Source organism: Schistocerca serialis, chromosome 8 (assembly GCF_023864345.2).
Source record: "Schistocerca serialis cubense isolate TAMUIC-IGC-003099 chromosome 8, iqSchSeri2.2, whole genome shotgun sequence".
In the NCBI taxonomy this organism is placed as follows: domain Eukaryota; kingdom Metazoa; phylum Arthropoda; class Insecta; order Orthoptera; family Acrididae; genus Schistocerca; species Schistocerca serialis.
Window position 1 is genome coordinate 482,162,505 of NC_064645.1, and position 26,625 is coordinate 482,189,129.

At 43.5% G+C, this 26,625-nt stretch overlaps 2 protein-coding genes across 2 annotated transcripts in view; one reads left to right on the forward strand and one right to left on the reverse strand.

Annotated features, from left to right (window-relative positions):
- LOC126416445 (uncharacterized) overlaps positions 1–24,873 on the reverse strand; it is a 45,395-nt gene extending 20,522 nt beyond the window's left edge. The window contains exon 1 of the mRNA XM_050084171.1: positions 24,846–24,873. The gene's annotated coding sequence lies outside the window, so the exon portion shown is untranslated. The remainder of the gene's footprint in view (positions 1–24,845) is intronic.
- The window catches only part of LOC126416444 (RNA-binding protein 42-like), a 351,434-nt gene that overhangs the window by 178,902 nt on the left and 145,907 nt on the right, over positions 1–26,625 (forward strand). The window lies entirely within an intron of this gene.

Here is a 26,625-nt window from a genome sequence, read left to right on the forward strand (position 1 = left end):
CTGATGTGGTTAAGTTGAACAGGGGACGACCGATTTCCTTCCATCCTAGTCCTGTCGAAACGCCTGTTACGTCTCCGATAAGTCGTTTGTTACTATTAAAAAGCAAAACACTTAATATTATTGTCATGTTCTGCCAAGCACCGATGGAAAATTCAACTGATGTTATGAAGTTGTTGTTGTTGTTGATAAGTGTTCTTGTTGTTCCTGTTTCTACACATTTGGGGCGGGATGCACGCTATCCTGGAGGGGCAGAGGCGTTGTAGATATCTGCAAAGGCAGAACAATTTACAAAAACCATTTCAGTAATTACCACAGATTACTGTAACTTCCCAGACGTATCAAAATTATGATTCTGTTGTATTAAAATGCAGCCATGACGGACCACTACATTCCTGGCCAGTGGAATGTACGAAGGTCGCACCAAATTAAATGCACAAGATTTGTTTTAAACATCCAATTTATTCTTCGCATCTGTGCTATTTTTACAGTATATTGATACGTTTTTGAGACAGAATCTCATTTTTCCACATGACCTCTGTCCACACCAACTGCCTTACGCGTACGTGGAACCTAGGCCTGTATACCTGCGTGGTTTTCAGACTGTCGTCATCTTCACATCTCCTTCCCCGAGGGGATTCTTTCAGTTTACCAAAGGGGTGTTAATCACGTGGTGCCAGATTAGGGCTGTAGGGTGGCTCTTTCTGTGTTGCCCACCAAGCGTTGAGATCTCGGTGGTGGTTTCGTCAATGAACACATGTTGCCGGGCGTTGTTATGCAACAGCATAACATCGAGTTACTGCCGATGTTGTCGGACGCGACATATGCGAGCATGGAGATTTTTAAGGGTTGCCGCATACGGGCCAGAATTGATAGCGGTTCCGTGTCGCATGGTGCTTACAAGCAACAGTCCTTAAAAAAAAAAGAAACAAAGAAAAAACATTACTTTCCTGCTTAAGGCGTAGCTTTGAATTTCTTCTACTTCGATGAGTTTTCATTACACCATTACAGCGACTGCCTTTTCGTCTCCGGTTCAAAGTAGTGGAAACATATTTCATTCCCTGTTACAGTTTTTGCAAGGAAGTCGTCTCCAGAACTCTCCTACTGACCCAAAAGTTCGCTGCAAACTTGTCTTCCGTGTTCCTTTCTGAGCATCGATCAACATTCGGGGAACCCACCTGCCGCAAACCTATTTCATCTTCAGCTAGCCGGCCGGGGTGGCCGAGCGGTTCTAGGCGCTACAGTCTGGAACCCTGCGAGCGCTACGGTCGCAGGTTCGAATCCTGTCTCGGGCATGGATGTGTGTGATGTCCGTAGGTTAGTTAGGTTTAAGCAGTTCTAAGTTCTAGGGGACTGATGACCTCTGAAGTTAAGTCCCATAGTGCTCAGAGCCATTTGAACCATCTTCAGCTGTCTCAGTGGTTTGAAGACTCACTTCTCCTGTTTTCACTATAATTTACAGTTGGTTCACTGTTATGCGTGCGTCAGCCCCACTCAGATTGTGTATACACTGCCCATTGTCGGGAATCTGTGCAGTGTTCGGTCTGGCGCTGCGCGGGAGGTCCCGTGTATTGGCACTCTCAACAGGTAATCTGCTTGCCCAAGTACTAACTGTACTGCGATCAACAGCGTCATCCCGATACGTCATTTTCACTCTCTTGTGAATGTTTGTCACTGACTCGCTCTCACAACTCAGGGACTCTACAAGTAGTTGCTTCAGATGAACATCAAGCCGAGCAGCTATCTTGACAGAATGCTACGACAGTGCGACTTACGGAAACAGATTGAATTAAATTTGAATACAAGCGGGAAGAACGTTGCTATGACCTGCAGGACTAGCAAAGATGTGAAAGACAAATTGGATTCTTGGAAAAAAAGTGCGTTTCTTTTGGGGTGACTTTCGTAAATTACGAGATGCGATTTCAGTAGATGAAAATTCAGGTTTCTGTATGTCCATCTATTCAGAGATGGTTGCGGGACTTGCCTGTCTTGGCAATCTTTCAGCCATCTAATTTCGAAGCTTATTTTATTTGGGTCACAATTTCGGCAATTTACTACTCTATCTTCAGGCTCCTGACCGACGCGTAGAAAGATTCCGCCTCTGTTCTGGTCAAAACAGGGGCCAACATTCAAATACCGCAGAAATGTCGGCAGATGTTGTTGAAGTGATCGCCATTTTTTTCCCTTTTTCAGTCATCAGTCATCTGACTGGTTTGATGCGACCTACCACGAATTCCTCTCCTGTGCCAACCCCTTCATTTCAGAGTAGCACTTTGCAACCTACGTCCTCAATTATTTCCTGGATGTATTCCAACCTCTGTCTTCCTCTACACTTTTTACCCTCTACAGCTCCCTCTAGCACCATCGAAGTAATTCCCTGATGTCTTAAAGGATGTCCTATCGTCCTGTCCCTTCTCCTTTTCAGTATTTTCCACATATTCCTTTCTTTCCCGATTCTGCACAGAACCGTCTCATTGCTTACCTTATCATAACACCTAATTTTCAACATTCTTCTATAGCACCACATCTCAAATGCTTAGATTCTCTTCTGCTACGGTTTTCCGACTGTCCACGTTTCACTATCATACAACGCTGTGTTCCAAAAGTACATTCTCAGAAATTTCTTCCTCAAATTGAGACCTATGTTTGATACTAGTAGATTTCTCCTGGTCAGGAATGCCCTTTTTTCCCGTGCTAGTCCGCATTTGATGTCCTCCTTGCCCCGTCCTTCTCTGGTTATTTTGCTGCCTAAGTAGTAGAATTCCTTAACTTCATCTACGTTGTGGGCATCGATCTTGATGTTAAATTTCTCGCCGTTCTCATTTCTGTTACTTCACATTACTTTTGCCTTTCTTCGATTTACTCTCAATCCATATTCTTTACTCATTAGACTGCCCATTCCATTCAGCAGATCATGTAATTCTTCTTCACTTTCACTCAGTGTAGCAATGTCATCAGCGAATCGTATCGTTGATATCCTTTCAACTTGAATATTAATTCCACTCCTGAACCTTTCTGTTATTTCTATCATGGCTTCTTCGATGTACAGATTGAACAGTAGGGGCGAAATACTACATCCCTGTCTTACGCCCTTTTTTAATGCGAGCATTTCGTTCTTGGTCGTCCACTCTTATTATTTCCTTTTGGCTCTTGTAAGTATTGTATATTACCCGTCCCTCCCTATGGCCTACTCCTATTTTTCTCAGGATTTCGAACGTCCTGCACCATTTTACATAGTCGAACGCTTTTTCCAGGCCAACAAAGCCTACGAACGTGTCTTGATTTTTCTTTAGTCTTTCTTCCATTATCAGCCGCAATGTCAGAATTGCCTCTCTGGTGCCTTTACTTTTCGTGAAGCCAAACTGATCGTCATCTGACATCCTCAATTTTCTTTTCATTCTTGTGTATATTATTCTCGTCAGCAACTGGGATGCATGAGGTGTTAAGCTGATTGTGCGATAATTCTCGCACTTGTCAGTTATTACGGCCTTCTGAATTGTGTGGATGATGTTTTTGCGGAAGTCAGATGGTATGTCGCCAGACTCATACATTCTACACACCAATGTGAAAAGTCGTTTTGTTGCCACTTCCCTCGATGATTTTAGAAATTCGGATGAAATGTTATCTATTCCTTCTGCCTTATTTGATCTTAAGTCCTCCAAAGCTCTCCTAAATTCTGATTCTAATACTGGATCCCCTGTCTCTTCTAAATTCACTCCTGTTTCTTCTTCTGTCACACGGAACATATCTCCCTCCTCATAGAGGCTTTCAATGTATTCTTTCCACCTATTCGCTCTCTCCTCTGCGCTTAGCAGTGGAATTCCCGTTGCACTCTTAATGTTACCACCTTTGCTTTTAGTGTCACCGAAGGTCGTTTTGACTTTCCTACATGCTGAGTCAGTTCTTCCGACAATCATTTCTTTTTCGATTTCTTCACATTTGTCATGTAGCCCCTTTGTCTTAGCTTCCCTGCACTTCCTATTCATTTCATTCCACAGCGACTTGTATTTCTATATTCCTGAAATTACCTGAACTTTTTTGCTTTCATCGCTCAACTGAAGTATTTCTTCTGTTACCCATGGTTTCTTGGCAGTTACCATCTTTGTACGTATGTTATGTTTTCCTTTTCAGCTTGTGTCATTGCCCTTCTTAAGATGCCCATTCCTCTTCAACTTTACGGCCTACTGTGCTGTTCCTCATTGCTGTATCTACAGTCTTTGAGAACTTCATGGGTGTCTCGTTATTCGTTAGTACTTCTGTATCCCACTTCTTTGTATATTGATTCTTCGTGACTAATCTCTTAAACTTCAGCATGCTCTTCATCGCTACAAAATTGTGATCTGAGTCTGTATCTGTTCCTGGATCGCTACAGGAAGCAGAAACCTACAGATACCAGTATTTGAATGTTGGCCCCTGTTTTGATCAGAGCCGAGGTGGAATGTTCCTATACGTCGGTCGGACGCCTGAAGATGGCGTAATAAATTGCCGAAACTGGTAGCCAAATAAAATAAGTTTAAAAATTAAATGGCTGAAAGGTGTTTGATTTGACATCCTGATGAAAATTGAGGTCAAGGACAAGCCTACCTTCTGATAACCTAGATGCCGGACGGATTAAAGAAGTAGGAATAAGAAGAATTGCGGCTGAGGGACTTACAAATGCTTATTATCCGCGCAGACGTCTACCTTAATGTGTGGCCGGCAGCGACTCAGGTCAAGGCCGGGTCCGCCGTAAAACTATTTGTCGCTGCCGTTGCTGCCGTTGACGAAACGGCGGCGCCGATAAGCGCTAAGTATAGAGTCGGCGACCCCGCGGCCGTGTGTTTACGTGGGTCAGCAGCTCTGTTGTGAAACGCCGCCATCTGCCTTGTACTACGCTTGCAGCTGCACTCCGCGATCCGACCCACTGTGCATCGATTTCCGATCACTTAAAACCGGGACTCGAACCCAGTTCCCTGCCTTCCGCGGACGGCGGCCTACGGACCGCGCCATCCGTCCACGCGCCGCACCCTGGCTCAGGGCGACTTTTCTCTCCCTCCGTATCTCCCGAGCTACCGGCCTTTGCGTTACGTACGAGCGCCTTCCTCACCTTTCTGTTGCATTCTAGGGCTGTGCGCGAGAAGAAATGTTGCTGGTGCGCTTCAGTATAAGCTAGAATTCGTGCGCTACCGTCGCGATGATTACGCTAGAAGTTTGTCGGAAGAAATAACGCACCTCTTTGGTGATGGGTATCTAGAACTACCGATGTGCTTTCTGTTACCGCGTCGTCTGGACAGGTACGGGCCAAGTTGAACGACCGCGACAGTAAAGTCAGACAAAATTTGAGGTTATACGAAGCTTTAAAGTGTTTCTAAAAGAGAGAAATTTGTTAACATTGAATACAAATTCAAGCGTTAGCAAGTGTTCCCTGAAGGTATCAGTAAATCCCGAGTCTTCAAACAATCGAACTCCAATGTACAAAAAAGCTTCAAGCGTGTGATTACCTTACAAATGAGTCAATGTGTTAAATATTTCGCGTTAATCATGTAAACGAGAGTAAGCTTAGAAAAGGTTGGAAATTACGCTTAAACTTTGATGGAAGTTTTTAAAAACTGGGATGAATATAGTGTAGTATGGGAAATTTGCTCCCCATCTTAACCAAAAGCAAGTTTTTCAGTTGTTTGTATTGAGCAACAGTTAGTTTGGAGACTAGTTTTGTCGAATGTAAATCGTTTTCACTTGTTGTTTGTCCTTCGTGATTTATATTTATATGAAACTATAAAATGTGATATTTCAAATGTGTGGTACAAATCTAGAGACGTTGACGAAAATACAAGGAAGCAGGGCGACGGTTACTTTTTGGTTGTACGTGTACTACTGTTAGAAGTGAAGAATGACCACAGTGTGTCATTCGTTACGAAGTAGTAGCTACTGAAAGCATGCTTCGTAATAAAGTGAAACGACATTTGGAGTCAAACCACGGTAGTTTGGTAAACAAACCACTAGAATACTTTACCCCCAAACTAAAAGAAATGACGGAACAGAAAGTAAACTATCGCGAAAGAAGCTACGATTCATACAAAGGCTCTTCTTTTGTCTTACAAAGTTGCCTACCGTGCTGCAAAGGGAAAGGGACATCGCACCGTAGCAGAAGACCATGTTTTACCAGCTGCTCTGGAGATGGTAATCTGTTGTGATAGGTGAGTCGGTTGGGAAGCAAATGACAGGTGTGCCTTTGACAAAAAAAACTATTAGTCGTCGAATACTCGACACGGCTGACGACAGTAGTGATGAGTTAGCTGAAAAACTCAAAGGGAATGGTGATTTTGCTATGAAATTGGATGAAGCTATAGACAGCCGCTGTGATAAACACCTAATTTGTTACGTTCTATTGATAGAGGAAAGCAAATTTCAGGGTCATCTTCTTTTCTGGAGGAAAATAACCGTTGGAACAAAAGCAACAGACCTCTTTGAAATGTTACATCCTTTTTTGGAAGAAAATAACACTAATGGGCAAAAAACTGTGTGCGCATGTGTGACTGTGTACAGTTACAACATGGCTGGGTGTAACGTCGGATTGCAAGTTCTGAGTCTTACAGAGGCTCGTAATGCTCTTTATACACGCTGCCTTATTCACTGAGTAGCACTGGCGTCTAAAAGCATGAGCATTCTTCTTCGAGGAGTTTCTTCAGTTAGTGATCGAAGTGGTAAACGTCATTAAAAGTCGGCCATTTAAGTCGGGGTGACTTTGTTTTGAGGCTGGCGTGTCCCCCGAACATCTTTGAAAACCACAGTTCATTGAATGTATCACTTCAGGGCAATGAGTGTAACATTCTGCAAGTAACGTACAAAATTACATTCTTCAGAAAAAATTACTGTTGAAGAAAGAGCTGGATGATAAAGGTATACGGTACATTACGTTTTCCCTGCTCTTGACACGGTCTTAGAAGACGGTCACTTCGAGTTCAGTTAAGAATTCTACTCTGTGTTTGTCGATTTTTTAAATGAACTCAGTGATTGCTTCCGTCTACAAGCAGCTGATCACACAAATGGATCAGAGATCCTTTGTACAAAACTTCCATCAGTACTTACAAGCGAAGAACGAGAGTTTATTGATATTTCTTCAGACTGTATATTGAAATCGAAGTGCGTTTTCTTCATTACTGCTCGAGTTTTTGAACTAGATGGAGCAGGAGTATCCGCAGATAGGTAGCAATGCCCTATGTGTTTTGATAGCTTTCGCAGTACCCTGCACATGCGAGGTAAGTTTTTCAGCGTTACCAGGCATCAACACGAAATACAGATCGTGAACGATGTGGAGAACGAGATGCGAGTCGCCGTTTCCACCTCGTGCCGAAATTCGAAGAACTGATGGTGGAGAAACAGGCCTAACCTTCCCACTGATTTCGTTGCAAGAATATGACGTAATAACATAAAAAGCTGATTAAAATGCATTATATCAACAGTTAAGGAAAAAGCTACTCTTGTTCATTTTTTTTCGAAATTGAATTTATTTATCCCGCACGTCGAGTCGGATGTGATGTTCGAAAGGAGCCGTGGATGTTTATGTTCAGGTCAAGGGAGTCGTGTATTCAAAAAGTTTGGAAACCACTATATTAAAACTTCCATTCGCGTATGAGCGTGGTAGGAAAGTACCCACTGTAGGTAGTTAAATTGCTCTGCAATCTCTACGTGGCGATATGTAGTGCGCTGTATAATATGCCTAGATTCCTCGTTTAGTACCGTTTCTTGGCATTTTGTGAACATACTTTCGCGGGTTGGATAGCGCCTCTCATAAAGGGTGTGCAGTTCAGGTTTCCCAGTATCTCCATGGTTCAGAGGCGCGTGTAAACGTAAGTGCTATCCATCTTTTGAAGTCTTTAATTAACCCTGTTAGTCCCGTTCACTAAGGATCCCATACACTTGAGCGATACTCTACAGTGAATCTCACGAACGTTTTGCAAGTAATCTCCTTTGTTGACTGATTCCGTTTTCCTAGTATCTTGGCGGTGAACCAGAGTCTGCCACCAAATTTAATGGGAGTTTGCAAGCAAAAATCTAAAATTTTTGGTATTTCTTCAAAACAAATCCTGTAATGGTCTTCTCTTTTTCCTGCGTGAAATGGTACATAATTTATCTCGGTGTGACTCTTAGAAGTATTTAATTTTTAATTTATTAAATTACTTGCGTATCTCTGAAGCTACGTAATTTTGGACACACATTATTTTATATATGGATATCTCTGAGACCACTGCCAATAGAAGGCTGTGGCATTTACTTATAGATAGAAGATACACAACACTCGATGTTAGCTACCCTGCTGTTTACAAAATGTCTGCCAGATGGCTTTGTTTCGTGTGAAAATAGGTGATGTTTACATGGAATCGTGTCTTTGGTAATACTTTGGTGCAGTTTGACAGAACATAAACATGCCTAGAAGAGCCAGTCTCGTTGAGAATCGTAAGTTTAATGGTAACCAGCATTGTAGAAACGTAAATACATGGATCCTCATCAGGAATAATCCACCGGCGGTGTAGAAGCAGATTTACTTTTCCCTCCTCGACGTGAATCGTGGTGTAAATTCCGGAAGGCTGAAGTTTCAGGAGCATGTTTCGTACACAAGAATACTATTCCTGAGGCTTTTCCGGTAGCCATCAACCTAGCTCGCGAAGCCCTCCAGCAATGTCTAAATGGGCGCATCAGAATTCCAACGAGTCATTCAGAAATACAATTTGGCCACGAACACGCAAGAATGTCTTTGTGGGTATAAATACTCTGAAATGGGGGATAATGGGGCTGTGCTGACATTTAATGATGGAAACATGGGAATAAGAAGAGTTATAATGCCTCTCAACATCAACCTTAGCTGTCATACAGTAAAGGGACTGCAACTTTTAGGCAAATGAAGAGTTGCCGAGCTACGGCGTGCAGCTGAGTTCAACACGAAACAAGCATGGTCAGCCCCAAAGGAAGACGCTTTACAGAAAGAGGGGTAAAACTGTGAGTGTGTGTTTATCATTTTCAGCTTTAAATTTGATTTGCTCAAAACTATTTTTTTTACACTTAACGTTCATAGATGGAAAGACTATTTGTAATAGTTACAGAAAATTCGTGAACTGCTTTATTCTAAGGTACTCCATCTACTGAAGCAGAATGATGTCAGTGGTTTGAAACGATATAAATTGACATGTTTAAATTTGCAAATATTTAATGTAAAAAATTACGTGTTTATAATAAATCGATGTCTTCGGTTCCTTTGAATTTCATTCTTAATTCTACTTCTGTCAAAATTAATAACATTGATATGTTACCGGTAAAGAATTTAGACTTTTATCTTCGTTCGTTCCAGAAAGGAAGGTACATAAACATGGCTTTTTTTACGTCCGCAGCCTAGGCCTTGCAAACTGTCCTTAATTTCGACTGAGCCTAAGCCATCATTCTGCTTGCGATAACCTTAGAAATGAGCTTCGTCGGAGGGATTGTTGTAAACTGTGTGGGATGGAACAAACAGCCAGAGTACGTGTATGGAAGGGGAAATATAACACGTTCGGGTCATTAATATAACTCTGGAGAAGTGCCATTCGTTGCGTGGGCATAAGAAAAACAAATGTATGCGGAACCGTTGTGCAGCAAATTCCAGCTGAATTGTGTGAGAGCCTGTGGTTGTTTACCACGTCAGAAAGAGTGAAGGCACAAGAAGGTGCTCGGAAACGGATGATTAATTAGTTAATAGCGTTAAAAAAGCGCCATTACAACGTCTAGCTCCGTGGCATAATGGATAGGATAACAGCTTCACATGCGAGAGGTTGTGGGTTCGAATGTTGTCAGGTGTTCCAATCTTTTTTTCTTTTCAAATATTTATTGAAATTACTTCGATCATTATTTTTATTCAGTTGGTTTAAATGTATTTTAATCACGACATGAAATTTTTCGTTTGCTTTATTTTTTTCTTTATAGCGCTCTTTTTCCAATCGGCATTTTTGTGAATATGAATTTAATTATATTTTTTCTATTATAGTACTCAATTATTTGAAAATTCCGATCTATCAGTTAAAAAACAAAAGATAAAATAATCCATTTATATTGACTGTGCGATGGTGTGAAAATGTATTTTTCTTTACCAGATGGGCCATTTTTTTCGCACAGTAATCGTCACCCAAACATTTAAAACATAACCTATGTACCTATTGTACCGTGGACAAAGTAACTCAGACGAAAATTTAAATGAAAGATGGGTTCGTAAGTAAAACGAAATTCTAGAAAAATGAGAAATAGATATAATGAACGCAGTAATGTGGTCGAAAAAACAAGTTGATAATACAAAAGAAATTAACCGAAATTAGGACATAAAATTGATTATAAAATTGATTAAACACACGTATACAAAGATTTCAAGTGGAGCAAGAATGAGAGGAAGAAAAATGAGTCCAAATGAAGAAGTTGATATGATGATTAAAATTGTGTGACAAAGGAATAGAATTAAAAAAATAAATTTAAATCAATTAATTGGACAAAAATGTTGATCAAAGTCGTTTCAATAAAGATTTAACAATTAAAAGCAATTTCGTGCCCCTGACGAGATTCGAACCCACAACCTCTTGCATGTGAAGCTGTTATCGCCACGCAACCAGATCACGAAATCCAACTTTTTAAACGCTATTGAGTGTCACACAAAATTCCGATTTTTTTTTTTCAGTCGATTACTCGCAGACGAGGGCCCACCAAGATGATGGCTGCAGTGTGTGGTACATGCGATCTTAACGTATATCACCGTATAGATAATTTCAAAAAGTCGATCGCACCGCTGTGTGTCTCTCCTTGTGAGGTGGCATGTCGGTCTTCCCATTCTCCTGACGTTCAGCCAACCGTAAGCAAGAAATCCGCTTGGCCATTTCTTGCTGCAAGGTAGATTCATTTTATGATTTCCCGTAACAGTCAATCTTATACGTTACAACTGCATTCTAACGACCTACATGGCTTTTTCCAATCTTATTTATCGAGCCAGATGCCGGGATGCAGGCAACTCCCTAGCAGGTAGCGAGAGACGTAGGTGAGCCTTCCCCGCGCCTACGACGCCGGCTGCACCGCGCGCCGCGCCTGCAACGCGGGTAGCCGCGCGCCCCTGCTGGTAGCCCAGTTAGCAGGAATGTGTCGCTGCTTTGCTAATGAAAACATCTTTTTCTTATCGCGCCAAACGGGACTATTAATAGAATAATAACGGGCCTGATTAGGTTTATTGCTGTAAATTAATGACAAACGCTGTGCTTGTGGCTTTTAATGCAGTGTTTCGTCAGACCATTATGTTGCGGCATCTGCTTCCTCCGTCGTGGCATTGATGGCAGGCTATCTTTCTCGAAATACTTTCCAGTTACTCTACGATTGACCTTCACACAATCGTTGATAGGTGTGGAACCAAAGCAGAAAGCAGTAATTTATGTATAGCATAGTCAGGCACTTCATAAAATGCTATATTATTTTATAAATGAGTATGTAGCCGAAATTGGCCATTAGTGTCAAAAATAACGACAATTTTCAGCAAGTAAAGCGAACAGCGTTCAACATGGAACGGCGGTTAGTACGATGAATCGGTTAACAAGCAATTATACTGCCCCCCCCCCCCCCCAAAAGTAATTTTTCGCTAGATACAACAATGTTGCAACTACTGTATTGCTAGGATACTGCTATTGTGTAAATGTTTGAGTCAGTTTTCGAATTAGATGAAGGCTTTGTCGAAGATGATGAATTTTATGTCAAAGTCTTGTAATATTTTTTGTTATTAAATACGGGTCACGTATTCTTTTGTGCATAATGACAGAGAAATCGGGACGAAAACAATAAACCGCTGATTTATGTGTTTATGAGGTTTGTGAGTTCGGCACTGCCGAATTACTGCGCACTGCCATCGGATTTGCTCCAGAGCTCGATGAAGACATCTCGGTCGTTTCTGAGCTCACGAAATGACCGAAACTGAAGATCTCTCCTACACAACGGCCTCCTGGTAGCTCGTATTTCCCAGCATGTCGAAAATATAGTATTCCTTTTTGGCGTGGATCTTTCGACACCAAATTCTTTTAGCACGAAAAAATGATTCGTCAGCTCTATCGTAAACATTTTTCCATTTATACGGTTTGACGGAAATAATTTCGCCATCTCTCTCGAAAGGAAAAAAGAAAATCGAACTTTTTAACGAAGAATATTTTTCAGGTTTCACGACTCTTGTGTGCTTTCCACCTCATCTTTGTATTAGATATAGAATATTCCTAGCAGGACGTGGCGAAGGTTTCCCAGATCTTCAGCGTGGTGAACGCTCTGCGTGAGAATCACGGGCGGTCTTCGTTTGACTCTAGACTAAAGTGTAAGTTGTTCAAGGTTTGAGCGGGAAAAAAACCTTACGAAGAGATGAAATGCAGTAGAAATGCGTGAGTATGCTCCCTGCTCGTTAGTGAGTATTACATGTCCAAAATGATGCCGATGCAGGGTGAGGCAGGGTGAACACGTGGCGAAAAACTTGTTCGATGCGTGACGAATTGTGGATGGAAAGGTGAAATCGCCCGAAATTTATCGTGGACTGCAGCCGCAATGTGATTGTAGAAAAGCAACCAAGCAGTTGAATGCTGTAAGTTGTTTGGTGGAAGTTAGAAGATGGCGTAAAATGAACCACATGGGCGCACTTGCTCCCACAACCGGTGAAGACGTACTGTGCGCAAAGCACGCTTTTCAGACGTGCTTTTCATTGAAATGAAATAGGCAAGAAGTTGGGTTCTTTTCATTCAAATGCCAGCGAGCTGCGAGAGGGACGGAGTGATTTCGGATGTACAGAGGATTTGCCTTCCAATCAGGGGGTAGCGTCCAGATTAAGTTCGTCGTAACGTGGAGACTGAAGCATAATTTTATTTATGCAGGCTGAGACGATGCACTTCAGTAAATTGTTTTCAGCATAGAGAGTTGCAAGTTAAAAAAAATACTGTAGGGAAAACTTGTGAAGCGTTATTACTTAAGTCACGTATCGATTTGCTGCGTATCCCGAATGTTTTCCAAACTGTGAGCAAGCACCAAAGGAGACATTTTGAAAGAAATTTAAGTTTCAAGAATAAAAATAAGATCTGAGTTTTTCCGATGACGTAATTATGTTAGAAACGGGAAAGGACTCGCGAGATCAGTTGAGCAGAAGGGATAGTGTCTTGAAAAGAGGTTATAAATGGACACCAATCAAAATAAAACAAGGTTTATTGAATATAGGGCAATTAAATCAGTCGATGCTGAGGGAATTAAATTAGAAAATTAGACACTAAAAGTTGTAGATGAGTGTTTATTTATGGGCAGTAAAACAACTGACGATGACCAAGATTGAGATGATATAAAATGAAAACTGGCTATAGAAATTAAAGCATTTTTGAAAAAGAGAAATTTGTTAACGTCGAACATAAATTCAAATGTTGGAAAGTCTTTTCTGAAGGCATTCATGTGGAATGTAGCCTTGTGCGGAAGTGAAACGTGGACATCAAGCAGTTCATAAAGGAAGAGAATAGAAGCTTTTGAAATGTGATGCTGCAGATGAATGCTGAAGGTTACGGTATATTGGTAAATCGTCTAACAGATGAAGAGGTTGTGAATGCAATAGGGCAGAAAACAGATTTATGGCATATCTTGACTATAAAAAGGGATCGGTTGATAGGGCAAATCCTGAGGCATCACGGAATCGTCAGTTTTGCAAAGGGTGGAAGTGTACGGGGATGAGAATTGTAGAGGGAGACCAAGGCTTGAATACAGTAGGCGGATTCAAATGGATGTAGCTTGCACTAGTTAGAGTTAAAGAGGCTTCCACAGGATAGACTTGCGTGGGTAGCTGCCTCAGACCTGTCTTTTGACCGAATAGAACAACAGCTACAACAACATACTGTAATGTACCATTCAGTCTTTCCATTGTATTCTCGCAGCACATGTGTGAGTAACATCCATTTGTCATATATTAGAATAAAATAGGGCGAAATGGTGCGGTTTTAAGAGACTACGCTCACATACAGCCGGTCCAGGTCGTTCTGCTACCCAGAATGTTTTTCCGTTGCTTTCTCTACCTAAACCGACTGAGGGAGACTGTGGAGCGTTTCCTTTCTTCTCCTGCTGAAAACCGAACTCGTGCTCCATGTCTAATGACCTCGTTGAACCCTAATCGTCCTTTCAGTGCGTAGGACTGCCACAGCATTGCGTGAGGAACTCTTTCTCCAGGCCGTCTATCCAGGGATAATCAGCTGCTCGAAGCCCATGAGCCCTACGTGGGGAAAGAATACGAGACGTGCGAAGCACCACGAGTTCCTGTCCTGTGGTGAATGCAGCACCAGATATTCTGCATCAAACGGAACATGAAATTCCATAACTATGACAGCAACGGCAATGCTTTGAGAAACATGTATTTCTCCGCGAAGTCTGTCTTTCTTTCTCCGCGAAGTTGACTGAGATTTGTGTTGTCTCTATTACGTGTAACGTTACGATACTAACAACGGTATTTGTTTCTGGATAGGTATCATCCCTGGCAAAGAATTTTACACAGTGAAATATTTCTGTTAAAGAGCTTATGGAGGACTATTTTAGATTTCTTTATCCTCTACACTTCTGCAAGGTGTGCCATATTAGTAGCGAAAACTGACGCGAGGTTAAGTATGCAATAATACAGGCAAAAGCTTTCAAGTAAACGTGGGTCCGCCAAATATCCGTTTGCGAGATGATAAGGAATTTATGGTTACGAGCCGCCTGTGGAATCGATTCACTCATCTACTATGTTGTGAAGTGTCACTTTAAATGTGCCAGACACGGAATGTACTACAGAAACGAAAGTAGCATTGGGCGTGCAATAAGAAAACTTAGGATTTCCAATGTTCTCAATACGCTCAACCGATTAATCAGCTAGGACTAGCAACACTACAACATTGTTCGCTGAGAATGTCGTTGACCCTTTATTGTATGATTATATGATAGCGGAACAAACACTGGTAGCAGTTACTTCTGTAAAATATCTGGGAGTACGCGTGCGGAACGATTTGAAATGGAATGATCATATAAAATTAATTGTTGGTAAGGCGGGTACCAGGTTGAGATTCATTGGGAGAGTCCTTAGAAAATGTAGTCCATCAACAAAGGAGGTGGCTTACAAAACACTCGTTCGACCTATACTTGAGTATTGCTCATCAGTGTGGGATCCGTACCAGATCGGGTTGACGGAGGAGATAGAGAAGATCCAAAGAAGAGCGGCGCGTTTCGTCACAGGGTAATTTGATAACCGTGATAGCGTTACGGAGATGTTTAGCAAACTCAAGTGGCAGACTACAAGAGAGTCGCTCTGCATCGCGGTGTAGCTTGCTCGCCAGGTTTCGAGAGGGTGCGTTTCTGGATGAGGTATCGAATATATTGCTTCCCCCTACTTATACCTCCCGAGGAGATCACGAATGTAAAATTAGAGAGATTCGAGCGCGCACGGAGACTTTCAGACAGTCGTTCTTCCCGCGAACTGGATCAGAAAAGGGAGGTAATGACAGTGGCACGTAAAGTGCCCTCCGCCACACACCGACGGGTGGCTTGCGGAGTATAAATGTAGATGTAGATGTAGACGTGCTGGAAAGTAATGCCTCCTTCGAATTATTTTAGCTGAAAACTCTTATAGCTTTTTAAATAAAACGAACGTTATTAACATTCTACATCTTTATTCTAAACGTCTACATACTCATTTCTCAACATTGATATCCTGACGACGAACACATTTCTCCCAACCAGAAATCAGTTTGTTGATACCGTCACTGTGGGATGTTTGACTTTGTTGACGGAGCCAGTACCTCACCTCGGCCTGCAAACTTCATCACTGTCAAAGTAATGCCCTCGAAGGTGGTTTTTAAGTTCTGAAAACAGACTAAAATTGAATGGGGCCAAATCGGGACTGTTTAGAGTATGATCGTTGACAGTGAACCCAAGACGTCGGATTGTCGCGGATGTCGCAGGGCTCGTGCATTGTCATGCTGAGGGAGAAGGTTCTCCATGTGTGGACGAAGTCTTCGTTTACGAAAGTCGGTTACAGCACACTGTGTATCATGCACCGACATAGCTACGTTACATACTACCATTTTACACGCTACAATTTGGAGTCGTCTAGCGGTAGAGGGCTGCAAATATGTAGCTATGAAGAACATAGATGTAGAATGTTAAAACCGTTTGTTACTTTTCAGCATGCCTTCGTATCGTCCTCGTTAGTGTAAGGGGTGACGAAAAATTATCCGTTTGAGGGCGTTGCTGCGGCGTATATGCAGCGCAGCGCGACTCCTATGTAGGTATGCAAGCACCGACATGCAGGCAACGGATTTGTGCCTTTCCGACATGCGTGCGGTAAACGCGGAAAGGTGAACTATGACCGCTGAACTATGGCGACGTTATTACCAAATGCCTTTAAATAGGACCAAGGTGCTGTTGTTATTCTTTTGGCTGCCGAAGGACAGACACCTGTAGACATCCATCGGAGAATGGAGAATGTGTATGAGGCAGCACGTCTGTCGAAAACCACCGTTGTGCGGTTTTGCGCGTAGTTTCGTGCTGCCACTCCATGATAACGCACGTCTCTACATCAGAAAGGTCGTAAGTGTGAGACACTCGAGCACCGGTAGTCCTGACCTCTCACTATTATTGCGCGGTTGGTCCCTTAAAAACGGCCTTGAAAGAGCGACGATTGCTATTGGACGAGGATATGCGACAGGACACGGTGTTATACCAAACGGTATCTTGAATCTGATGCGTCGGTGGGATGATTGCCTCCACTGTTTAAGGCGATTTTGCGTGAACTGGCACACAAGTTCTGGAAACTTTTCGTCGCCCTTTATAAACCGTGTTTGAAATTTTCACCTTTCGATCAAGTCCCCATCTGAAATTTCCTTCCATATTAAAACTGTGTACCGGACCGAGACTCGAACTCAGAACCTTTGCCTTTCGCGGGCAAGTGCTCTGACCGTCTGACCTACCCAAGCACGACTCATTCTGAAGTCCCAATCTGATTGGTTTCGAATTTGAGTCAGGATCCATGTTTGGGGAATGCTATAGATATATAATGGGGTAACAGCACGTATTTCTGCTGGTGTAAGGTAACATCTAACGCTCCACTATGGTCTAACATGGATAGATTGAGCGCAGTCTGTTCCTTGCCCTCGATGGTCACCTCACTTCAATTCTCTGGACTTTTGTTGCTACGATCATCTCTAAAGTGAACTGTAGGGCACTCTTGTTGATGCGGTTGAAGAACCGGAGGAGCAAACTGTGCAATCGTGTGAAGATTTAAGAGATAATCCGGGGATGATTAAAATAACACGCAATTCACTGCAGAGAAGAGTGCAGTATTGCATCTAAACGCGAGGACGATACGTGTATCAGTTCCTTTAACGGAACGAGTATACTGCGAATTGTAACATGTAACTTCATGAAGCAGCTTTGCATTTCTTGTTAACTTAGGACGTGTTAAATTTGAGTCGAATTAGAGGGGGACTTAATCGAAAAGTTTTCATTTAAAATACGTTTGCACTGAATAGGACACTACTTCATATTTAAGTCAGCTGTGGCGCGTAACCCCACATTCCCAGTTCTCTCTCACACGGCTCATGTGCGGGCCCTTATTAACTAGCCGCGTTTTTGCTTCTGTTATAGTATACTTTCACCCGTCTCAGTTTTCGCTGTTAATTATGGTACAGCGATATATCCCAGAATTGTCACATCAAAATGCATGTAATAAGCATCACTGTTTTCACGGTGAATAGTACAGTTTTGTCGATCATTGGCTGAGTTTTGATAAACTCTCGTACACTAGATACGGTAGCGTGTGTGAGACGACTGCCCACGACAAGGAGAGTTCTTCCACTGCAGGAGAATGCACAGCCGACTCGTTTAGTACGACCTCAGTTGACTGCCTAAATCAGATACACTGTGTCGTCAAAAATATCCGGACGCCCTGTGTAATGCGGACCTGGCCGCCTGATGTTACGACCCTGACCACCAGTTTAAAAGGTTTGGGGAAGTGTTGTGTTGTCAGTTGACAAGCTGTAACAGCAGAGTGGTTCGGTCAGTAGAGCCCAGTAATTTCGAACATGGACTACTCGTTGGATGTCACATGAGTAACAGATCCATCAGGGACATTTCAGCCCTTGTAAAGCTGTCTAAATCAACTGTTGGTGATGTCAATAAGTATTGGAAACGAGAGGGAAAAACGACAGCTAAACCGAAACCAGACAGACCCTATGCGCTGACGGACAGGTACCGTCGAATACTGCGAAGAGCGGTTGTAAAAATTGCATGCAGTCAGCGGAAGAATTCACTTGTGACCTCCAAACTGCTACCAGCAGTCCAGATAGCTCGGTAATTCCGTGTAGGAAGTTAAAATGAATCAGGTTCAGCGGTCGAGCAGCTCCTCGTAAGCCAGACATATCTGCAGTAAATAATAAGCGGCCCTTGAGGTCGTTTAAAGAGTGACACCACTGGACAGTGGATAATTGGAAACGAGTGGTCTGGGATGATGAATCACGCTTCACCCTGTGGCAGGCCATGGGAGGGTTTGGGTTGGACGAAAGCCTGGAGATCGTTACCTTCCATCATGTGTGACGGCAACAATGAAGTACGGAGCTGCTGGTGTTCCTGCATGTGGTTTGTGTGTAGTCTCCTTATTGCGCTTAAGAAGACGCTAAATGCGGAAGGATACGAACACATCTTAGAGCATTGTGTGCTGCGAACAGGAAGGGAACAGTTCGGAGATGGTGATCGTATGTGTCAGCATGGCAGTCCACCCTCTCATAAAGGAGCATCAGTGAAGCAATGGTTTGTGGTCAGTAACGTTCCTGAAATCGATTGGCCTGCTTCGACTTGGATCCAGTCGAACACATGTCGGGCGGTTAGAACGTCGACTACAGTCCCTAACGTCCAACATGACTACCTTCTCTGATTTCCGTGCTTGAGGACGAACGTACTGCCATTCCACCAGACGCCTTACCGAAAATGCCCCCAGCGCAGTTCGAGCCGTCGAAAAGGCAAAGGGTAAGACACTTGTCATATTAATGTCCACTAATGGGTGCCCAGTCCGCAGCTCGTGGTCTAGTGGCTAGCGTTGCTACCTCTGGATCGCGGGATCCCAGGTTCGATTCCAGGCGGGGTTGGGGATTTTCTCTGCTCGGTGACTGGGTATTTGTATTGTCCTCATCATTCCATCATCATTTGTGAAAGTGGCTACATTGGACTGTGTACAGATTGGGAATTTGTACGGGCGCTGATGACCGCGCAGGTGAGCGCCCCACAAATCAATCATCATCATCATCTAATGTGTGTCCAAATATTTTTGATCAGATATTGTAGTTTCAGATGAAATAGTCGAGAGCGATTGGTATGGTACACAGGTCGCGTGGTTCCTGATTTCCAGAAAGCACTGGAAGCAGTTCCATACCGGGTCCTTGTGAACAAAAAACGAGCTGACACAATTTTCTACTCATTTTGTGACTGTGGCGAAGACTTCCTGGCAAATAGAACTCAGTCCGTCATTCTGGATGGGGACAAATTTTTGGGCGTCAGCACTCTAAGGAACTGTCGCAGGGTTGTTACCATTAACCACATGTCAATAGGTATCCAGTCGGATAACGGTGGAAGCTCCAAGTAATCTCGCACGCAACACCAAAAAACTGCACACAGCTTTAAGAAGACCTGCGTGGTAGGCACAATTGATGCAGTGACAGACAAATGAATCTCAAGGAAAAGAAATGCGAGTATAACGTATTTCCCGTAAGCAGGAGGAAAGATCAATCATTGGAAACACTCACACAGTAAAATGCCTAGAGCTAAGCTTTCCGAAGAAAATAAGTTTGCAAAAGCATAGGGCAGAGAGATGTACTCGTGGAAACAGAAAGAAATGCAATTCGGACATGAAAGAAGTGACTTATAAAACCCTCATTCGAACGATTTCCATATCGTTTTCTCTGCAGTGGGGTGTGCACTATTTTCAAGCTTTGCGCCAGATTAAAGCTTTATGAACTCAGTACCTCGGCTATCGTGGACGACGCTCCTAACAGCTGAGGCATCCAGGCACGAATCACGTCTCGCCCTCGTGGCTTCAGGAGCTCTCTTCTACAGCCTACGTTTCTCACGAGCTTCCCTACGTATATTGCTCGGCTTACACTTGGGGAAGAAGAGACATCACACAGAAATGGCTTAGCCACTACCTGCTGGTTTTTTCCACAATTATGATTTATCTGACGTCATGGTTGGTCGTGGATGGGTCAGTCTGTATCAGCACAGTCCGCGGATGACAAGGTCCCGGTTTCGAGCAGGGTTTTACTGCAGGAATTTTCTTACTCAGTTTGCATTAGGCGCTCGTAAGGAAGACTGGTGGGACAATTTGTTGTACTCTCCATTGCTGTTGGGTGGTAGTTTATGGTGCCCGGTAGGATTATGGCGGTTGCTCACTCAGAAAAGCTTCAATAAGCATAAATTTAATAAAGCCATATTCAGAGGCAAAAATTTTAAATTCCAAACTGAAACAAATGTAGCGGACGATATTTTCAAAACCGTGCTAGTGAAGTTTCATCATCGGTTCCAGTTGTGCTCGGACTTGACGGTACCTACGATTTGTTTTTTAACGTTAGACTCCGATTACTTTATAGAGGGTATGGTTCAAATGGCTCTGAGCACTATGGGACTCAACTGCTGTGGTCATCAGTCCCCTAGAACTTAGAACTAATTAAACCTAACTAACCTAAGGACATCACACACATCCATGCCCGAGGCAGGATTCGAACCTGCGACCGTAGCAGCAGCGCGGCTCCGGACTGGAGCGCCTAGAACCGCACGACCACCGCGGCCGGCAGAGGGTATGGTACAGCCTGATCGTTAAGTATGATTATTCCTCTTCTTCTTGTCTCTCACCGTCCTTGCGCCTCTTCAACTGCTAGGTTATACTGCTGACAGGTTCAGTTTTCCGCCATTGCACTTTATACTGAGCAGTTTGTGGCTATTGGGTGTTGTCAGTCTGGGACACAAACCAAGGTGGACTAACGGAAGAAATACAGAGCCAAAAGAAAGACGTACGACGCCCCACGTGTGTATTCAACAATCTGCTTTCCAGTGGGCCCGCAGCTTGCGCGAGGTCCAAGAACGACGTATTTTATTTCAAGTACAAGTTTTTTGTTGCATTGTTTATGTACTTACTCGTAGAGACACAAGTTACACGATGAGCTCGTTTCGACAGTTTGCCATTATCGAGTGTACGTCTTAGTTAGTATGACGTGCTTCATATGGCATCTTGGATATAATCAGTTGCCTTTTTGTTATGATACGATCACTTTATTTATATCTTTAGTTTTTATTTGTGTGATCATGTAAAGTTATTTTTTGACAGCTGTCAGAATATAACTTCACAAAATCACGCAAATAAAAGGTAAAAACATAAATAAAGTGATCCTATAATAACATAGCGGCAATCGATATTTACGCTCCAAGACGCCATATGGACCACGTCATACCAACTAAGACGTACACTCGATTGTGGTAAATTGCCGAAACGAGCTCTTCGTGTAAATTGTTTTTCTACGAGTAAATAAAGAAATAGTGCAGTAAAAATCTTGTGTTTGAAATAAAAATATTCGTTCTTCGACCTCGCGTCTGTGTTTAGTCATCACGAGTGCGCACAGAATTGTTGAAACACCTATTGTAGAGGTTACGAAAAGTGTGTTGATGAATCGGATAATGGCTTATTTTGAAGATTCTGAGAGCGCATGCGTTTTGACAAGTTGGTGAATCTGGGAAAGCTGCTGATTGAACGCAGCAAATGTTGAAGTAAGCTTTTAGGTCAGACAAACTTTCGAATGGCACGAGCGTTCCAAAAACCGACAAAAATCGACTGATGAGGTTGATGAACGTTCCGTTCCGATGGGCCGTCAGCTGGCATCACACCAGAACAAGTTCGGAAAATGAGGGATCTGGTTTTCCAGTATCGTAGACAGACCAATCAAAGACCTGCAAACACCTGGGGAATAAGTTGTGGTACGTGCGAACGTAATCGCCAGAAGAAACGAACGCAAGAAGGATTGCGCGCCGAAGTTTGTGCCACAGCTGCTTGAAGAAGATCCAGGCCTTCTTTAAAGGGTTCTCATTGGTGACGAAAGTTGGTTTTATGGCAGTGACCGCGACACGAGCAGCAACTGTTGCAATGGAAGAATCCTCCTTCAACTGGGACAGGAAACACATAGACGAGGTTGTTTATGAACAGTTCGTCTCCACTGACGAGCCGGTTAGTAGAGAGTTCTATCGCGATGTTCTAAGACGTTTGCGGAAAGACATGGGAAAACGTCCACCGAAGTGGGGAATGAAGACTACGCATTCCACCATGACCATGAGCGAGTACTACACGGGCTACATTATTCAGGAATTTTCTGACTGAAGACAAGATTACAATTTTTGTCCAACCGTCGTTCTGAACGCATGACTTCTTGCTCTTCCCCAAGATGAAAATCAACTGAAGGGACGAAGATTTGATACAGTAGAGCAGACTGAAACGGAATTGCAGAAGGTACTAAACTCTCCTAACAAACATTTCAGGATGTATTTCGAAGTTGGCGGAAATGTTGGAATCAGTGTACTTGTTCCAAGGGGGCTATTTTGAAGTTGATGGTGCAGGATAAGATCGAAGTAATGCGTAATAATTTTAGTTAATGTATTTGGGGAGCTGTTGCATACCACATCGTATATGCTGCTGTTTGTTTCGCCTGTCATCTGCGACGTGAACAGGCGACTAAGGAAGGTAACATCTCGTCGACTGTGAGGTCATTGGAGACGGAATGGCCGTCCTGTTGGAAGAGGAAACGACAGAGACACCGTCAAAGGCACCGCTCCATGTTCACCCCAACTGCTTCATGGAAATCGCGTGGAGTAGAAAAGACGACATATGGGCAAGTTCTTGATAGTGGCTAGTTAAGCCGTCGGTACACAGACCGTGCATCCGAACGTTGACGTCACGGCGTGGAATAGCACTTTCGGGAGTCTTTCCGAACGTGCAGAGCAATATCTGGCATATCAGATATTCTGAGCGTGCGCCTGAGCGTTGACCAATGAGATGGAACAACGCCACCTACGTCAAACGCACGCCGTCTCCCTTCAGTAAAGAGTTGTGAGGCGCCATATTGGCATTCATTTCAAGCCTATATGTATATATGCCGTTTTTGACCACCAGCAAATTGAGATTCACTGGAAAACCCGTTGTTAGTTGTGTGATTCGATCCAATAAATTAATGAGAAACATCATATTCGAAGCCAAAGAATAATTGTAACTTGCGTATTATGAGAGTAGGCTATTTGAAGGCTGCGACACACTGAAGATCCACCCAAAACGCATTGTTCTTGGTGCAATTTGTTATAATTAAATTTCAATTAGTAACATAATTACCTACGATTAACGTTTTTATTAATGGCTAAGATAATGCGACTAAGTGCAGGGGTATTGTTGGTTTAGCGTAGTGAGTAGCGACCCTATCCAATAATGAGTTTTTGATGGGGCGGTGGTTCGCGACGTAACACTTCCAAATTTTTTTTCTACTAACATTCGCGTTTTTATTAGGTTCTGATACTTTATTATTAGTTTACTATAAGTATATACTATAATATTTGATGTTATGTAAATATAAGTTCACCTTTTTTGAGGGGTGCCTTTGTACGATTGGCTTAATCTGCAGGACAGCTTGCGCTACTTGTATAAAGATATTTTGCTCCTATTACGCTTCGTAATTCACATGTTGCAAAGATTCTGCTACTGGGTAGGAACAGTGATCAAGTAAGACTGACCCTGGGGTTTTACTAAAATGTGGGAATGACGAAATAATGTTTATCTTATGCGGAGAAATATTTCAAATTTGTACCGCACTGTTTGTAATGGAACTTTTATAAGCCTGTGTCCTTATTGATTAGACATGGTACTTTCCTTTTCGTGGACGATGAAGGAAATGTGCGTTTTAATAGAGCTAACGTGGGAATTTTACGCGCGCCCGTTGAGTAAACAGTGTGATTTACGAACTAGAAACATTCCTCAACTGCCGCTGGAGTGCGTTGCGATCGCGTATACCACGTTGGGGCCCACGTACCATATGCACAAGTCGCATCGTTCCTGAGCGTTCAGCAGCACGTTGAACTTGGCACGCTCAACGTTAACGTTCGACAGCACGGTCCGTGTGCCGACGGATTTAGGTAGAAGAGTCCGAAAGGGTGGTAACGAAGCGGTTGACAACTTCCATCTGGTGTTTATATTGTGACGTGTACCTAAGTACGAGGAGTAGGAATCAAGTTTCCGTTATCACCATGGAAAAAATAAATTTACTTACTTTTTTGTTCACAGGTACTCGTCTGCCAGTCCTGGTACATATTGAAATCCCCGCACCGTAGTACCGCAGCAGCCCGCTGCAGGAGCCAAAAGAAAATAGCGTAGCCCGTTCAGATAGTGGACAACGACGTAGAGTTCGTTTTCAGCGGCAGCGAAAGTGTTCCAGCTGTGTCATGCCAGTATTGACATATAAAGAAGTCATCTGGACTGGCCTGACATAGCTGCAACGTTTCTACTGTTTCTGAATACGTGTTACAGCACCTCGCAACGCTTTCTCATCTGGCTGCGACAGTTCCTTTCGGTTCCTCTAGCGGGCTGCTACGGTACTATGGCGCGGGAATTTCAGTACGTACCCGGACTAGCAGACGTGTACCTGCAAACAAACAAAAAATTACGCAAATTTATTTTTTTCGCTGTTGTAATTGAAACTCGATGGGTACACGTCGCAGACGTCTGTGGCGGCGTGTAACGACACAGGGCGGGTCGTATTCGTGGCGCGAACACTTACTTACCGAGTGTGGCGCGGCGGGCCCGCGCTGCCGTGACGACTGCGCCAGCATCTTTGGCGACGCGCGGAGACGCCACTATTTATAGCCACCTATCGGCGCCAGCGCCGCCTCTGGCGCTTTTTTCCGACGCACCTGGCTCCGCCCAACCGCGTCTGCCGCCGCCCCCATTTGCCTACCATTGGTGGCAGTCGTTGGCACGTGTGTAGCGCGTGAAGTCGAGTTGACAGTTCCACGCATTGCGGCTTCTTGGCGCCCATTGGCTGCGGGATCAGCCGGCGGCATTTAGTCTTCAAGCCAGTCATGCCCGTGCCGTTTCTAGTAGCCACCTCAGTCGCCTGCCTCTGCGTCGGTTACGTGCACTGCGTCGCAAATTGAGGTGTTAATGCCAGTGCCCGAGGTCGCTAGTGTTATCATTACCGAGATCTTCCCAGTGTGATTGCTTAAAGGTATTATTCCGTGTACGCAGGCGGATTGCCAATTCCACTTTTATGCGCGGTACCTCAACGACCGGCGAAGCCATCTTGCCTAAGATGCGGCGAGCGATCTGCACTGCCAACCTGACCGCCATGGACCCGGCGAGCGATGTAATGGCCTCGAGGCGCTTCCGTCATGATGAAGTGGCATTACTCTTTTTTTTTTCGACTGATAACTTTTTTCCTTCCAGTTAGGCCAATAGCGACCACATGACCATTTGAGCTGCTCCTCATTTGAAAATTCGTGGCAAATTAAAAAAAAAGTGTGTGATAAACCAGGACTGTCTTTTACGGGCAGTGCCCTAGCGGCTGAGCTATGCACTTTAGCAAGCGCTGCCGGCGAAAAGCGAACGCTCCGCGTTCGATTCTCCATACGGCACACAGTTTTAATTTGCTACGAAGTTTCGAAGCAGCGCGCACTCCGCTGCTGCGTGAAAAATTTTTCGTGCCTCCCCATTTTCTCTTTTCTTTTCCTCCAACATTCTTTTACATTTCCGTCAAATTTCTCTTTTCCTCTCCATACCACTTCACACCAGTTCTCTTACTGCTTATGCCTCGGAATACGTCTAAATTTAACATTTTCCTTCTGAAAAATCTCGGCTTCTTCTTCTTCTTCTCCTTCTTCTTTTCGTGTTGTGTATTTCTAAATCCGCGTTATTTTCTCGGATCCATAGTGTTGTTAATTTTCTTCTTCTCAGAGACACGTGAAATTCTCCTTTTTCAGCCTATTATCATTCGTCCAGTACATAAAAACGAATAGTTTGTTCTCCGTCTTTTGTGCGTTCGTATACCTTTCATCTGATTACGATGAAAGTTTGGTGATTTGTTGTGCAAAATCCACCTACCTTACACAGAGGTGGGGCTGGGGGTGAAAAAGGAAAGCTATACCAGCAAATCGTTTTCGAACATTTTTACATGTAACCTCTTCTCATCCCCACACCACCCCTAGGGGTAAAAGGAGTATCTTACTCCCACAGCATTTTTATGAAAAGGGTGAGTTTTGTATATGCTAAATTTGGTTGAAATTGCTCCAGACGTTCCTGGGATATCACGAAAACTGGCAACGGCCGGGAGAACGGCGTGCTGACCAATGCGCCTCCATATCCTCATCCAGTAACGCCTGTTGCCTAAGGGTACACGGCGGTCGGTCGGTACCGATGGACCTTCGGACGCCTGTTTGGACGTAGTTAGTTAATTACTTACGTACAGCTTGCGTGCGCGAGGAAAGTCGCGGGTAAAGAGCCAGTCCTCAACAGATGCCCAGATTTATGTTATTTTTTTCTACTCTTTGGCTTGATTCATCGCT